This window comes from Bombus huntii, chromosome 18 (genome assembly GCF_024542735.1).
Source record: "Bombus huntii isolate Logan2020A chromosome 18, iyBomHunt1.1, whole genome shotgun sequence".
Classification (NCBI taxonomy): domain Eukaryota; kingdom Metazoa; phylum Arthropoda; class Insecta; order Hymenoptera; family Apidae; genus Bombus; species Bombus huntii.
In genome coordinates, this window is record NC_066255.1 from 4,056,656 (window position 1) to 4,070,845 (window position 14,190).

The window sequence follows — 14,190 nt, forward strand, 5'->3', positions numbered from 1 at the left end:
CTAGGAGACGAAGAAGGAACGCTATAACGAGAGAGCGTAAATCGGCCATAGGCAGGCACAATGCGAACTCTAACGAGACAAATCTGACGTCGCACCCTCAGGCTAGTCCCTCTCCCTCCGCTTGGCAACAACCCCTTCCCGCAGCACTCGCTGTCTTGCCGAAGATTCGCGACAGAATCCCGGCTTTTCTGTTTTCTTCCGTTGTTTCGGGGCCACCGCCACTCGCCGGGGTATTATTTTCCGGCTTAATGAGGCGGCTCGAGGTAGGCAAGAATCCAAGATGCTAAACAAACATCGCAGACCCGACGTGGCGAAATATTTGCTAAACTTTCGGCCGTGCGGCCTGAACAACTGTTTGCCGGCAGCCATCGATTTTTTGCCTTTCAAATTTCACCTCGATCATTTCGAGAAAACTTCGACCCGCTATCTTCTGTTTGCCAATGTAAAGGATTTCCCTCCTATCAACGATAAGATTTCATTGTTTCCCGGGCGTTGGAGTAGCTTTCGTCACCTTAGACGAATACCGGTGTCTTATCTTTATAGTTGCACGTTTTATATTCTCTTTTAAGCCTTCGGCTGTATTCTACGAATCAGTTTTATTTCGCTGACGATATACATAGCTGTGTACGAAAGCATGCGAACATTTATCGCAGACAATTTCTACGAGTATATTACGTATGCTGTACGAAAGTTTTTGAAATTTCATTGGCATCGTAACGAGACATTTTCGATCTGAAAATGTGTTATCCAAGTTATAATTTTTTTCATTGCAAATGTGCATTTAGTGTAACGTTGAGGTTTATTAATTGTCGTAGTGATATTTTAAACTAAACTTACACCAACGTATCCGCTAGCTTCTACGTAGATTTCGAAATTTGTTTCAAACTTTATCAACGTAATCATGATAGCCGGGTTTCGTTACCGCGCTAATGAAATTTCAAAACGTTTCGTACAACACGTACGATATATTTACGACACACGCTTCTTCTACAAGCGCTGGAATACTTTCACGAGCCAGTATATACCAAGTATGAAATTATAGCAAATCCATGCGGGAAGGAAGTCATAATTTGGGACATTTTCCTCACCCTAAAGTTCTTTCCTTTCGATACGATCGAGAAATCGCTTTCGATGCTCGTTTGGGAAAAGCCAGTCACAAAAATCTCGTTATTTTCATGGTTAATTAGACATGTATTACATCGGGTCAAAGGCGATTCCAGCAAAGGAGGCTTGATTTTTCCGACTCGTTAGGCGATTCCCTCTACGAAGGTCCTGGCCAAAGGGATGGGCCAAGGGTGGGATCCCCGTGAGGTCACCCTTCGAGTCTCTTTCTTTCTCTACCTTTCCCTTTTTGTATTTCGATCGGGAGAACAAATCGTGAACTTCGACGATCGTTAATTACGTTCGTCGAGCGAAACTTTTGACAATGTATTGTGGAATTGCTGCCGGGCCACGAATTTCAATGGCAAAGTAGCAAAGTTCTATGAGTGGTTACCCCTGTAACTTTTCACTTTTCGTTTAATTCCAACGTGCTTCGTTACGTCCATGTCATAAAATACCGTACTTGATATAATCGAAATTTATTAAGGATTTCATATACAATAGAAAATTAACAATACCGCTGGATTTCCCGTGTAATTTAACGAATCAGATTTTATTCTCACGCTTTAATCACGTTCCGCAGGCATTTCGTATCCGATTTACTTCTCCGCTCCGTTTGTGTCATTTGGCGCGTCCTAATTTCGTTATAACCATTCGTACGAATTCTAAATACAGGGAAAACTATGGCGCGTATCGGCTGGACGTTGTATCGTGGATCGATATTTAAAAATTCCAACAGCTTCTTTCGACCGTTCCTTCGAGCAATCGGCGAAAGTTGGCCAAACAATTAAATTTAATTGACGGGTGGTCGACTGCCGTGAATCGCGTGTCGCTCTCTCGACAAAAAGAGGAAACGGAAATGGACGCGTTATCATGGCCGCGGATCAAGGACGGCTCCTCGACACGGCACTTCCAACTTTTTAATTAATCAATCGACCGACGCCCGTGAACGACTTTCTTTGTCGGCCGGCCGAAACGAAATGGCCGACCGCGGATCTGATCGATCAGGAAAATTTGCCGCGCGCGACCTCCACAGTATGCGCACGTACACCACATACGCAATCTCGTTGCTCTTTTCTGTTCAAACCGTCGAAAATTTAATTACATGATATTGGCTTTCCACGAGGATACTTTCTGTGACAATGTCCAAAGCGTGGAAAAACGCGGAATGAAATTTCGCCAACCGCGGTCCGGCCGCAATTTGTGCCGGCGAAGCAATAACCGCAACGGAGCTTTCAAAAAGTCGCAACATTGACAATACACGTATACATAGATTTTTTTGTTCGCGTTCCCTCTTGGCGAGCCATAGACGCGAGAGAGGCAACAATACGTTATACGATACTTAGAGCGGTAGCCCGAAATAAATCGCGTTAAAGAGCAAACACATTATTTACCGCAACGCCGGAAAGGGACGATAAATATCCAGGTTTCTCTCCTTCGAAAGCCCCGGGGAATAAATCAGCCGAGGCGTAGGTACATTTAACAATCGTCAGCTTGCGCAACCGTATAGCTCTTCCGGAAAGAAATCTACGGGGTTGGCCATGGCGAGAAGGGAGCGGCCCGCGGGCGAGAAAGGACACGATAGAATGGCATGCCAATTATCTTTCGCGCGAGTCGCAGTCGAGACGCTTTCTTTGTTTCGTTCGGCCGGAAATGACGCCTCGATTCTCGCCAGAGCGATAAATTTCCAGCGGAAATAACTTTTGGCAGTGAAAGAGGGCGTGGACTGCCGCTGCCCTCGTCGAAACAGGGAGGACGCTTCGCGCTCTCGGAAAACCGGAGGAAACATCACCGGCTTTCCAAAGATATTTTTCGCTATACTCGAGCGAACTTCTCCACCGTTTTCCATCGCATTTTCTTCCATGAAAATACGTAAAAATGCGTAAAAATACGTATACATGCATACAGTCGTCCGTGTTAACTTTGGAAACATGTCTTGCTTCGTTTCTATCATCTATCGCGTTACTGCGATGGACCGACGGCGCTCTCGAACGTATTTGTTCCTGTGAAAACATTGTTCTGTTCATCTTCTATTTGACTAGCAATATTGTTTAAACATTCGCGTATGGAAAATGGAATATTGCTCCCTTTATGGCTCGCTTTATAGCTATCCTCGTTATACAACTTGTATAACGTCTATCTCGTACGATTCCTTTCGAACATGTTATTTTACAACTAAGCGAAAAGTCATATCGAAGTAAACGAATCCACTTCCGGTGGTATAAAATCCGGAAAAAGAAAAATAGATTTTTTTAATAAAACTCGGATATTTATCCTCGCTACTACAGACAGATTGATATATTTTAAACGACCAAAGTACGAGGTATAGGATATTTGGCGCGTTCCGTAACATATCCATCGACGAAAAGGGAATGATGATCGGTGATCGGTAAAATAGGATTCAAAAGATAGGAGGATCGCTCATAAAGTAAAGGGGCAACAGGTCCAGAATGTATTCGAGAAAATCCGAAAAATGTTTCGTACGGAATAAAAACATTTGAAAAATATGTACGGGCTAGCAACAAAAATATTTTATTATCGGCGAAAGCACACGCGTTCGCTATATATTTATATTCGCTGTGTAAAACGTTTCCTTTCCTGCTCCGTGTAAATTCTCCCTTCTAGTCTCTGCCCATTGCCCTTGGTCGACCCCGTTTGCTACACGAACTTCCTGTTTTCCCCGGTCACGAAGATGCAACGTTTGGAAATGGGTTCGCTCGTCGGCGGAATTGGATTTTAATTCGCATTAACTTCCCACCGTGGACTCCGGATTGATTTTCTCCTCTTTGATTTCGCTCGAACGAGTACGACCAATATTTTCGCTTAGTCCCGCTCTTCCACGTCAAACTTCTTTATACTCTCTCGCTCTCTCCCCTTCCTGCTCCCTTTGCTCCCTCCCTCTCTCTCTCTCTCTCTCCCTCCTCTTTTTCCTCCCTTGTGCCTCCTTTTCTTCTTGCTTTTCTTTTTTACGTAAGCAACTGCGAGGAAGACCGAGGGTACGCCCGGTAATTTCTCTCCCCGATAAAAGAAAAGCTTTGTCATCCGCTCTTATTTTCCGAGTTAATGGATTGTTGCGCGACACGATAATGGAGAATATTTCGCTGCAGACGAACGTCATATAATATTATAATTTTTTTTTTTTAACGAACATCGATCTTCCCCCGTTTCTGCTCTGTGTCTTTACGTTGATCAACGCTCGTGATCAACGCGGATAAATCGCGACAAACGCAGCCGCGTAATGAAAACGAAATGACTGGACGACGAGCGACGAAATGCCGTATATTTAACAAAGGCATTTTTGCAGAATGGCGCGTCGCGACAGATCGCAATTGGAACTTTCCATCCGTACACCTGTCCACCAAAATAATTGCCAGTTGTTCGCTCGAAAGTCGTTATATTCGCTTTGCACAATTGTACTGCCTATCCTCGATGTTTTCTTCGGTTCGAACGACACGTTGCGTTGGTTCGGCGGTAAAATAAGAGCGATCGGACCGACGCGGCAACAAAATTCGCCAACTGGGAAAACAATCGCGTTCTACCGTCGTTTCGTAAATCAAAGGCACCGAGAAACGGTCTAGCAATTTTCTGCTAGCTGGATTCGGGGATGCATTATAGGGAATAAAATACACATCTCTCCGGCGGTAAACACGCGTGACAAGCGATGTAATTAAAGCTGAGTGCAGCGCTAAACGACATCGAGCTTGCACGGCTTGATTATTATTGCCCGGCCAACATTTCGACCCGATTCTGTCAAATATAGCTGCCTACGTAATTTTGTATCGCGAATATTAAACCATTAGGTGTAATGACCGATGCGAACCGCGATGCCGCGAAATTCATCGGACCAATCGTCGCCCGATCAATATCCGTTCTCGCTGGATCCGGCGTGCACAGCGGATCCACCGGCTTTCAAACTTTCAAATGGATTTTCCGGGAATAATGAATTTTATTATCGAGCCTCCGTTTCATCCAACAGCCTATATAATCTGTCCGGTTCTCTATCTCTGCAACTGGACAACGTAAATTTATTTAATTAGCAGTTAAAAGTCTATTCGTGAATTATCGTTGATTTACGCTTTCCGTTATTTTCTCATTAGCTAAATTACCAATTTTCCAATGCGTCTCGTTGTCTTTCGTCGAAAAGTTTTATCGTTTCGCTAACCCTCCTCTCCCTTTCCTTGTCTTCTATTTGCAATCTTCTATTTGCCTCGAGATTCGCAAATTTTTCAACATCCAGTCGAAACTCTGTAGCTACGAGGCGCGTTCGAAATTGCTTGAAATTGCTTGAAATTGTTTGAAAAAACCGGCGAAAGGGCGAAGCAGGTTCGCATCACTAACCTCGATACACCTCGATAGACTGTGTCGAGCGACGACAAGACGCGGCAGAAAATTAAAGGAGCAAGAGCCGGGGGATAACACGACGAGTTGCGGTTAACGTTCCAAACGGTACTCCGTTGCCTGTACATCGGCGGTTGAAACGCCGACAGAGAAGCCAAGCAGACGGAGAATCTGCTGGAACGGAGAAAGAGCGAGACAGACGGAGGAAAACAGTGGAAGCATGGGATAGCTTTGAGCAGAAGCAAGGGGGACATACTGAAGGAGCAAGGATCCGAAGAAGAGGCTGAAGCCGCAGAGTCAGGTGACCCGTGTCAAGTTCAAAGACGCGAATCCTAACCCTAGCAACGTTTACTCCGAGCTCTTGAAAGGAGGCCTTTAAGAGCCACGATGTTATAAGGTGGCCCATGGTCGATCCACCGTGAAAACGCAGCTACCCTTTGACGCAGAAATTATTTCTTCGCCGCTTCAATCCTCGTTTACCTTTCCTTTTCATCTGCCTTCGGAGCCGTCATCCGAAATCTCGCGTCGAACCAAGAAAACACCGCTTGGAATAGGGAAACGAACTGGTAAATGTTTAAACTACTGCACGACTAGATGGATCATATTTATGAAACGAATTAGTCATGTGGCCCAAAGCCTTCGTACGAGGACAACCGGATCCTCTGAAAAGAAATCGAGTTTACGAGCGGTTGAAGTCGAAAGAAATTCCACGCTAAACCCGTTGGCCAGTTACCCGAGTTACCTAGCAGCGAGCTTCGTGATACCGAGCAACGTTCGTTTCCGAGCGAAAAGTGTTTCCGAGATTGCACACGGTTTCTTCCTCGGAATCTAAATATCTGCGCACGCGAGAGGCATTCGCAGGGTTGGTTTACGTATGTCAGGAACACTTTGCACTTTGTTGCAGAAAATGGTTTTCGCGTCGATTCGATGTCCGTGACTCGGGCGAATACTTCAGGACAGCGACACGACGACCGACGAGCGCGTGCTCGGGGCGTTTCTAACCCGGCCGAAACAGATTTCCCCGCCCGATTACAACATCGCTGTTGGCAGAGCTCTCACGGCCGACGTCGAGCATCGATTCTAAATTAATTTCAATTACATTCCGCCATAACCCAACCACGATCATTCGCATCTCGACGTCTATCTGCTCCAATTGAAATTTATAGGCAAGTTTCGGCAAACGACCGGACGCGTTTTCCATCCTATCGCTAAACCTTGGCACCGCCGTGTAACTCGTACATTTCCTATCTTTCGTACGTACGTATCTTGCGTGTAAGTCACGATTCTTCGATGTTTTGGATCGACCATAGTACGAGAAGCGAGTTTCAATTTCAACGCCGATACATTTTCGCTGGTTTGTATATTGACACGTACTACTTGCTTTCAGCAGTTGCCTTGGCAACGTTCAGTCTCAAAATCTAACAACTGTTCTACAAATCACGTACGCGAGACAGCAGAATCATCGCTACGTTTTCTCAGAAAGATTTATCGACGATTATCCTGCTAATACAATTGATTTCTATCGTAGCAACGCGAGACACTTGCTCCCTATCAAGACCGGTTTTAATTAATTCAAGTGTGAAAAACGACCGTCAACTGCGTTAATTCCGCAGACAACGTATAAGAATAGTGATTTTCCTGTGTTTATCGCGTCTCTCCTATTTCAAGAATCGCATTGCAAAACCTCCGATTTCCCCGGAACTCATCTTCCCCGGAACTCATCAAGATAGAGCATTCTGTACTTATCGCAGATACTAGTCAACGATGACTGGTCGAAAAACGCTGCTGCACATGTTAGCTGACGCGCGTTGTATCGCGAAACTTTTAAAACACGAACGAAATTGCGTATCTACTTCATCTATCTGGCTCTTAGGTCGATTGGTTTTTAACAAATAACGAGTCTTCGCGGATGGTCGCGCGAGCATCGTCGATTCTTCGTTTTATCAATCGAGCGGCCATCTGGACAGCGGCTGTAGAACGTCGTCTAGTTGCGTAACTCCATCGCATCGAGGAACGTGGATAATAATCGAAGAGCAACAATCGGCACAAAGAGAGGGAGCCGGACACGTCAACGGATATCAAAACGGCGAGCAATTCGCAGCAACGATCGGACGATGGAAATTCAATTTTCCAACTAGCTGGAGTCGTCAATATGTAGATACGTATTTTCGGACAGGTTCGCGAACAGGTTCGACGTTTAACAACGTCCGATGAGCGTTGAAATTTCATGGACACTTTGTTCCGTGGTATTTTTTCGTCGTTCAGCACCGAAGAGCTGACAGAATAAATCGTGGTAATTGCGAAGCTAGAAAATTAATCGTCACGATTTTCGCGAACCATCGTGGCGCATCTTTACACTCTTGTTTTTTTCAAAAACTTGTTCTATCTTCAAACGTTATTCGTGCTACGAGATTACAGCAAACTGAATATCGTTACGTTTATTTCTTTGCTGCTGTATCAAAGCATCGGATTCGTCGGTCTCTGTCGTTGCTTTCTTTACAGAAACTACCATGCGCGTCTCTATCGCGATTTGCTTGTGTTTGCTTTGTACGTTTATCGGTTATTGTTGATAACAGTATTATTATTGCATCAAACAAACTGAATATGCATCCATCGACCGTAATAAGTGATTATCACGTTATTAGCGTTCGATTTATTGGTGCCAGTGCGTGTAATTAATATTATCATAATTAACATCATAACCGAATCGAGTACTATCGTTGATTCTACCGATCGGAATCTTTTCAGTATTTTTCGAAAACTGTCATTTTCCTTATGAAAACGAAGAAGAGATTTCGTCGGTGCAGACGAGGAAACGTTGGAAAACGACGGAACGAAGATCGCGAAACAATAAATCGAGCAAACGGAGAAAGACGCGTTCCATGAACCACGATGCGAACGTCACGATGGATCGGTTTTGTCCGATGGAAATTCAATTCTCAAAACGGAGGACGGCGCGTAAAAGCGACGCGTTCATCGGCATGGAATTTCCAAATACGCGTCGACTTCGTTTTTCGCCCAGCTCCGTCTTGTCTTCGCAACTGATAGCTTTAACGGTCATTTCTAACCTGCGCGAATCGTTTATGAAAGCGGTTTCCGGCGGAGGATGAGACGCGTAGCCCGAGTGGCCACGATACTCTCTGTGAGAAGTTATAATTGTGTCCAACTATTCGGTCCGGATGGTACCTTAATTCGAACGTTAGATGGCAATTACGTATTGCAAGCATGCAAATTACCTATTTTCCAGCGAACGCGTGGGATCCATATTTTGCGCTGACTCGCTAATAAAATTTTGTACGCGCATTGAAACGAGATCCTCCTGGTCATGGTACATTGAACTAAACATGGTCATTATAGCAATTTTCCGGTATATTTGGTACGTTATTTTCTTTCTCGTCCTGGTGAACTTTAATTGCGATCGATGACATTGGAAGTATGCTTCCAAGTTTGTTCATACATCAGCTCGTAAAAATGATGAGACTTGCGCATCCGCAAATATATACATACATACATAAATATATATTTATATGAAATTTCATCAGCACCGTAGTGAAACACTACGCAAAGTATTGGCATACTTTCGTGAACGTGTCAAGTAATAAATTTTCTTTCCTAACAGTCGTTCTTGCACTTGGAAATACCGTGGAACAACTGATACGACGAAGAATCAAGCGCTCTAATAACGAGTAACTTTCAAATGCTAATTGTTCCCGGTATGCAGTAAGAATCGTTCCAGCGGGGTTGGTTCGAGCTAGCCAGTTGAATTCCTACTAACGTTACCGAAACGCTCTGTACACAGAATGTCTTCCCCTAATCCGCAAATAGACATTATCTTGGTAACGTCGTAATTACCCACGTAATACATTGTCTTCGTAAAAATGAATTCGCCGTTGCGCGGTGCAGCGAGATCCCTCGGTTCGGCGAGCTAGGTTTCATTGGATCTCGTCATACGAGGAAAAAGAGGGAAAGAGATAGACAAACGATAGGAGGGGGCGAAAATTCCGTTAATTAAACGCGAGAGTACTCCGTTCCATTATTTGCATACGCGAAGCTTTCGAGCGAGCGCGACCGTGCGAACCCGGTGAAAATAAGATTGTTGGGAGACGCACGTCGCGTAAAATTCGCAAAGTGAACTTCCTGCTTTGCCCGCGGCTCGAACAGAAATTCTTGCTACGGGGCTATTATTAATACACCGCTTCTGCCCTTTCGCTTCTTCCATCCTCTCTAACGTCGACCTTGCGAATCCTTTTGCGTTTAACTACCACAAGCTGTCCGTAGGTTGCGGTAGATGTCGTGAAATCGGCGATAGTACGCGTTAAAGAAAGTGGTGGAACTCGGATGTTTTTAGCGAGGGTAGTATATCCAGTCGCTTATGTAATCAATATGCGAGGGTGAGAGAAAATCGACGCGGAAACGTGGCTGATATTAGCGCGTGCTGATACTACCGTAAGATGATAAAAACCGACTCGAAACACACCTTCCACCACTTTCCACCATCGTCCACAGTCCTTTGTGTTGCTTGGTTTCGTCCGGCAAAATGGAACCACGTTGGATCTTCGCGTGGATCTGAGAATGAATGTTTAATTAGTGTCGCAATTAAATGGCGCGGCGAGGGACAAGGGAAACCTTTAGCTAAATACACAACCCCGCTCCGTCTTCTTCTCGGCGTTGCCATAAATTCCAGGCAATTTATAAAGATACGCAACGGAGAAATGAAAAGACGAGGATTTTCATTACGTAAACGCGATAGATAAACTCTATTTCTCCGGCGGTGCTCCGTGCTACGGCGGATGCGCGAATAATCTGTTAATTCATCGCGCGTCACGAGAACTCACCCGAATAATTAGATAACGACTCGGGGACATAAAGATTATAAATGGACACGTAAGATGACAAGCGGCGTAGAGAAGTCCTCGGACAAAGGGGAACGTGAAAGATCAGAAACGAAGAAAGAGATATATAGAAGTGAAAGGTAGTCGTCAGGGTGTGGTAGACGGCGGTAGATGTAAGAAAAAATGTACAAAGAGGAACGGGAAAAGGATAGAAGGAAGGAAGGACGGACGGACGAAGAGGGATGAAGAAGAAAAAGAGGAGTGAAACTCGCTGCGTTCCAGTATGCGAGCGAAATGGAGTGCAAAAACCGAAACTGCAAGATGTGCAACTGCAAGCTCGGTTGGACGAACGCAGGGATTGCCAGCGACGTCAGCAGAAGGCTCTTTCACTACCCTCCCTTTTCTTTTCTTCGTGGATTTCTTCCAACTCTTCGAAACGGCTTACGAGACCAGTTCCCCTCTCTCTCTCTCTCTCTCTCTCTTCTACTCTCCTCCTTCCCGAGGCACTCGCACGATCCTTTCAATGATCGCGGAAGAGGATTTCACGTCGATTTCACCACGAAATCTTCAGCTTCGTACACAAATGATACGATTGCGCCGCGATGCAATTATTGAAATGTCATTTCCAGCGGAAAATAAATGTCTTTTACCTTCTTCCGATTTCTTACTTCCGGTGTCTGTTTTCTAAATAACAAACCAACGCTTACGCTTGGTTCCGCGATGGGAGGGAGAAGTTTCCGCAATTTCTTTTTTCACCGCGAGCTAAATTATAATTCTCGACATCTTCCGCTCTCGTCTCTCGCCAAACTTTTATTCCACGTACAATTGTTGTTGTTGGAAACTTGGTAATTCGATAAGTTTTTCGAGTTAGCAATTCGACCTCCGATACAAATTCGAGGAGTCCCTCTAGTTCATCGTAAACACATTTTACGTTGTAAAGGGGCTCGCAGGCTTTCTTTCCTTCGGCCATAGGAAAGGGGAAACAATATCGGAACTTACAGCGTTAACAGTTCAACGAATCCTTTTGTCCTTTGTAAATTCCCCGAGATTGTTCGTAAAGCTTAGCGGGCTTTTATCTCTTGCCGGGCTTCGAAGACATTTAAGGCCCTTTAAAAAGGACAAGTACGACTGCAGACGATGATCTCGCTTCGTGTTAATGGAGAACCCTTCGAGAAATACAAAGACCTTTCCAAGGGCTGACTCTAAAGAGCTCGAGTATTAGTTAATTTAATGCGGCTTTTATCTCACTTTCCGCGAGCGAGTAGCGCGTAGAAATTAATAATCGATATCGAGGGAGAATCCTTTGGCAAAGAGGCAATCAGAGGATAACATCGAATCCGCAAAGTACTTCTTGGTACTGCGATCCTCGTGTTTCACGAGAAAGAGAAAAGGGGACGGAAGAGGATCGTTGTAACCGGAGATTTTCGTAAGAAGCGAAATAAGCCGGGAAACGAAACGACCGTGAAGAATTTAATTACGTGGCGAGAGAATGAATTCGCCCAAGTGAATTCAAAATAGCTGGCCGGGTCAAACGAGGAAATTTTTCGAGACTTTCTCGGACGTTCCCTGATGGACGTTGTCGGCCGTGTCGGCAATTCGCGAAACGAATTTCGAGCTATGGACCGTCACGAACATGGCCCCTGGGTATCCGGCCGCAGCCGGGCTACCTACCTGCCGTCCACGCGAATCTACCTACGCGCCGCCACTCCTATCTCGGCACCGCCTAAGAATTGGCAATTTGCTTGCAAATTTCGTGCAATGTTTCGTCCCCTTTCGACGCCCGCGGCTACACCTCTTATCCTCCCCCGAGCGTTCTTCCAAGCGAACGTTCCTCCAGAAACGACCGAGTTTACTTCGACTTTTCATCGAACCGTCCGCCAACACGCCTTCCGATTACCTTTTCTTTCTCCAATTCGCAATTTATCGGACCACGAACAGCCACTAACTTCCCCTTCGCGTTGCATCCTTCGAGTCGGAACATCTTCCGATTAACATTTTCGCATTATTTCCATTCTACCGTCTCCTCTTGCTCGCTCCTTTTCTCTATCGCGAAATGTCTGGATACCCTTGTTATTCGCAACCCTTAACGAGCCATCTGTCTGCCCGCCTTAATTCCGTTATACGGTCTTTCCAGAGACTGCCGGGCAAAATGAATTTTCAACTTTCCGTCGATTTCATATTACCGAGCGCTGCTGACTCAGCCAACGCACCGCCGAGTTTATTCTTTCTTTCCTGTCCTTTGTTCCTTCCTTGTGTATCGGAAATTTCAAAAACTTTTACCACCGCGCTCGAGGCGACGCGTTCGACCCCAGTGTTCCGCGCTACGTGTCTATCATCACGCTCTACCCTTCTCAATCGTCCCCGTATTGTTAATGCTCGTCTATCTATTTATTCCACGGGTACAGGGGCTGCGGTGACTTTGAAAGTCACTCGGGTGCACGCGCACTCCACTAACAAGCAACCCTAACAAATCATGCCGCGTAATTCTCGCCTCGAGCTCGCGTACGTGTAACGCGTTCAAGATTGCGTCTTTTCTTTCTCACCAGCTTCGCTTCTCTCTGCGAGGCCTTTCTCCATTTTTCTTTCGAATCTTTCGCTGTCTAAACCAGTCTCTTCGCCTCTCTTATCGATTACGTTAAGTGCTTATAGATCTGCCATCGATGGCGAAAATTTTACTTGATCGTCGTTTCGAATCTGTCCCGAGGAAACGTGTACTTGCCGCTAAAAATAGGTTTCTGGCACGTTTCCTTCAGGGAACCGATACTTTTGCAAGCAAAACCGAATCAAACAAGAACATGCAAGCTGTATCGATCTTCAGAGTCGGCCTTCTCAAAACCAAAGTTACAAAGAAGTACTTGGCAGTTCGAACCCTACCGAGAACGATCGGTCCATCGATCTACGTCGTGTATAGGTGTACGTAAATGAAATAACCTGAAGTTTAGTACGCGCTGCCCGCCAGGTAAACGGGGTAAGACAACTTCGAGAAGAACTGGGCTAGAAAACACAAAGGACATAGAACGTGGCAACACAACCTTTCTGTGGGGAAAAGCGAAATGAGGCGAATAGCGCAGGACAAGGCACGAGGTGTCACGTGACAGCAACTGTGTAATTAATTAAACGTCTCGCAGTCTGGCGGAACGTGCTAGATTCAAAGTTTCGTATTCCTCCTGCGATAGAATGATTTCCAGCTGTTTAAACCTTGACAAATAGAATATGCAGAACATTGACGAGCCTATCGCTACACGTTGTCCTCGAATGATCTGGATGGTCAACGAATAACATTTAGAAAATTTTCTACGGACCTTAAGAGAACTTTGAATAATCTTAGACTTGATCTCAAATTTTGAGTTTTAACGGTATCGTATTATAAAGTTGCGATAATATTTCAAATAATCGTGTAATAATAAGCGGGCTACGAATTTTCACGTATTTTCCAGAAACTTGAACGCACGTACACAGAATGTACATAATGTTCAAAAATATATAAAATATCCAAAGTAGTTGTAGTATTTAATAGGCGAAGCGAATCTCTACTTAAGTTCCATTTCATTAATTGCGTTCGTAAAAATATGAATTTGCATGGATATTGCAATTTTAGTAGAGGAAGACAAGATTACATAAAAAAATTCGTTCTCCGCCGTGCAGAAAATACCGAACTCGTCTGTCGTCACGTAATATCTGGAAAAAGTCGATGCTTCGCCCGTAATAAGTTGAATCGAAGAGAAATCAACGTGTTGAACACACACACCTTAGGATTGCCTGCTCCATACGCACTATTGACGTTTATTAGGTCCAAGGAAGACCGATTTCACCATATAGCTGTTCGAGATTGAAACAGCTCAGAGAATGGCAGGAGGAAGGAACCTGCCACGACAATTGTTTTCCTTTAATTTACTCACAATTCCTCTCTAACACGCAA

At 44.9% G+C, this 14,190-nt stretch overlaps 1 protein-coding gene across 11 annotated transcripts in view; it reads right to left on the bottom strand.

Annotated features, from left to right (window-relative positions):
• LOC126875473 (uncharacterized) overlaps positions 1 to 14,190 on the bottom strand; it is a 259,178-nt gene that overhangs the window by 13,333 nt on the left and 231,655 nt on the right. The window lies entirely within an intron of this gene.